Source organism: Callionymus lyra, unplaced genomic scaffold (genome assembly GCF_982586985.1).
Source record: "Callionymus lyra unplaced genomic scaffold, fCalLyr1.hap1.1 HAP1_SCAFFOLD_264, whole genome shotgun sequence".
Classification (NCBI taxonomy): domain Eukaryota; kingdom Metazoa; phylum Chordata; class Actinopteri; order Syngnathiformes; family Callionymidae; genus Callionymus; species Callionymus lyra.
The window spans coordinates 2,501-5,908 of record NW_028258684.1 but is presented as its reverse complement, the minus strand read 5'-3'; the positions used below and the strand labels follow the sequence as shown (position 1 = coordinate 5,908).

The following is a 3,408-nucleotide window of genomic DNA, read 5'->3' as shown; positions in this document are numbered from 1 at the left end:
TTTATTGAATAATTAACCCAAATAATTGGAATTTGAAGTGTTACATTAGTTTTTTAGTTAAGTTAAAGTAAAGTTAAAACATATTTAAGTTGTATGAACTTATCTGGATTCACAGAGAAAGATTCTGCCATTTTCCGAGAAGGATGATATCTTCTGTCAAGAACTGATAAAGGAATTTTGATATAAAGGAGGCACACGTAGTTCTTTGTGAATTTAGCTGTAATTCTTATTATTGTTAAGTTTGATGTTTTTTTCTGTTTTGTTGTTTGAATAGTTTTTGTGTTTGTTTGGGTTGCAAGGTTTTTTTTAATGTGAGCTCACGTGATGGCAGTCACCTGGCGGGAGAACAGGAATGGAATGTTGTGGAATTTGATTCTTGAACTGGCTCCACAAGACTTTCAGGAAGACGCTGCAGGGTCAGAACCAACACAACCAACCTAACCCTAACCCTAACCCTAACCTTTTGAATTTTCTCAGGGAAATGGTGAGCAAGTAAAAGTGTGTAGTTGTTGTGTAGTGTTGTGTTTTTAATGTAAGACAAGGACCAGGATGTTAAAGATTTAAACGTTTTTTTCCTGTATTCAGCGTCACAAAGGACCAGGAGCAAAGTAGAGTCACCAGGTAAAATGTTTTTGTTTTTATAGAAAGTAAATACATTTTCAAATAAATTAGCAGATCAACATTTTCAACTTTATATTTGTTAGAGTTTAAATAACTGTTTATAGCAGTCAAAGGTCCAAATGAAGTATAAAGGTACAAAACAAACATATCAGTTTAATTCTTTTGAACTTTATTTTTTTCACTCCAAATGTTCCTTGTTGACAGATGTTTTTAAACTAGATATAATGAATGAATTCTGGATAAATGCCTGAAAACATGACAAGTGGATTAATGTCGATTCTTCTTTTACTGGTGAATTTTTTTTTGTTATATGATACAATTTTCACTGTGAGATTATTTGTAGTAAATAATTGAGTGTGATCTTCAACCAGAATAGTTACTGTGTGTGTGATTCTATAACATGTTCTTAATATGAAGATATTTTGTTGAAGGTAAAACCAGGAATCAGTAATTAATGTTCTTAACACTTGCATATACACATGTATGTTATAAAGTATGTCAACACAAAGATTTAAAAACAGAATAGTATTCAATTGGACACTAAAATATATGTTATTCAAAGTTGTGTGTGGAGTATTATTGTAACTCCACTTACCAGTGATTTAGTTTGTTTATATGTTTTGTTTATACAGTTGTTTTCCACTATAACGGAGGTAAACACACTCACCTGTCACTAGTATTAATATGTGTTGAGGACAGATGAAGGAGAAGAATGTTGTCCAGAGTGTTTTCCAGGTAAGATCCAGTCTTGGTCCTTGACTTTGTTTGAGGTTCAGACATACAACAATGACACTATGACAACTATAACACTTTTGACAATGTTTTTGCTACTTTAGGTAACAGGCAGAAGTCTTAGTCAAACTAGTGATTTAATGTTTTTAAGTTTGAATTTTGAGTGAACTCTCACTAATTAACGCTTTATTGATAGTTTATTTATATATGGCTGAAAGGCAAAAGGAGAAAGTGAACATTAAGAATGATATTTATTTTAAGTGGTTTTGCGGCTCCCAGGGTTTTCTTTCATGTAGGAAATTGGTCCAAATGTCTCTTTGAGTTGTTAAGGTTGCTGACCCCTGCTGTAGAGCATCTGTGAGAATCTTAATTAACTTGATGGAACTCTTTTATCTAAACTGACTTCTCTCTCATTTCTTGTCTTATATCATCAATTGATGAAAATATGTTGGATTAAGTCGATGAGATGGATTAGCATCTGTTTAAGAAAGCCTCTTAACCTCCTTCCTGGTGAGATGTTCAGATGATGTTCCACTGATCCAGGACACACTGAAGAACCATGTTCCTCCACTGGGCTGGAAACACAGGGGGGTCCTCCAGAAAGAGCTGGACGATGTAACTGGGGAGAAGAAAGTATGGACCTCTCTGCTGAAGCTGCTGCCCCCGTGACAAGAATCCAGATAAACAGACCAGAGATAGCAGACGTTGAATATGAACTAATTGGACCCGAGGATATTAAAGTAGATTGTTCAGTCATTCAATAGAATGTTTCAGTTTTATACAACATGAAAAATGTGTTCATAAATGATCTGTTCAGTGAACATAACATATTTCTGGCTGTTTTCATTTGCCTGTGTGTGTAGCTTAGTCTGTGATATAGAAAACAGTTTCTGTCAAAGCTTTCATTAATCTCATAAATGGCTGATCAGTTAAACATCAGCCAGGTTTGAGGATGTACTTCACTCCACAGCCGTCAGTGTTGCTTGTTCTTTCACTGCCCTTTTTGTGAGGTCACCAAATTCAGACCAGCACAGATGGACAAAACCCAACAGCACATACAAAGCCACTTGAGAAAGGCAATCATCATGGAGGTGTGTACAGTATATCTTTAGTTAGTTCCTCGTATATTGCATCATAAAAGTCTAACCCTTTACATTTTTATGTTTGACAGACTATCCGATACACAGATGTGGGCTGCAGACCAGAACCTCACGTCCATTGTCCGTATTGTGCTGATACAGCTGTCATGGTTGCATGTTGCATGGATGTGTGTATCTTTAAAACATGTTGAATAACAGAAAAATGTATTCAGTATTCAGTGTGTGTTCAGTACTACAACTCCAATGGGCCTTTTCATACAACGCTAACAAACTCATCTGTTATCGTTGCCGTAAGATCACATCCAAAGTATGTCGTGGCAGCTGATGCGAAACAAGGTTTGGCAAAAACAAAAGTGTGGTGTTAGATTAAAAATTATTATACACTATACGTATACGCCATACTTAAATTAACCCCTTGACGCCTGAATTTATTTGAAATTGTTCAAAAAAAAATAATTATGTGTGTTTTTGCTTTCAAGCAGAGACTAAATAAAGTGAAGATACAATTTTTTACTGTAGAACATAAAATTATTCTAAAATTGGGTATGTCGCAACATAGGTCAAAGAAAAACAACAAAGACAAAGGAAGCAAGGGTTAGGGTTAGGGGTTAGGGTTAGGGTATTTAGAGTTAGTAACCGAGTACAGGTCCCGGTTACGAGCACGGGCCAGTGTGGGTTAGGGTTAGGGTTAGGGTTAGGGTTAGGGTTAGGGTTAGGGTTAGGGTTAGGGTTAGTGGGTTAGGGGTTAGGGTTAGGGTTAGGGTTAGGGTTAGGGTTAGGGTTAGGGTTAGGGTTAGGGTTAGGGTTAGGGTTAGGGTTAGGGTTAGGGGTTAGGGTTAGGGTTAGGGTTAGGGTTAGGGTTAGGGTTAGGGTTAGGGTTAGGGTTAGGGTTAGGGTTAGGGTTAGGGTTAGGGTTAGGGTTAGGGTTAGGGTTAGGGTTAGGGTTAGGGTTAGG

At 36.6% G+C, this 3,408-nt stretch overlaps 1 long non-coding RNA gene across 1 annotated transcript; it reads left to right on the top strand.

Annotated features, from left to right (window-relative positions):
- Positions 1 to 416: 416 nt before the first annotated feature.
- Positions 417 to 2,859, top strand: LOC148057942 (uncharacterized). The gene is made up of 4 exons (XR_015710297.1): positions 417 to 484; positions 586 to 621; positions 1,897 to 2,444; positions 2,525 to 2,859. It is a non-coding gene; the product is annotated as an uncharacterized LOC148057942 (long non-coding RNA).
- Positions 2,860 to 3,408: the final 549 nt, after the last annotated feature.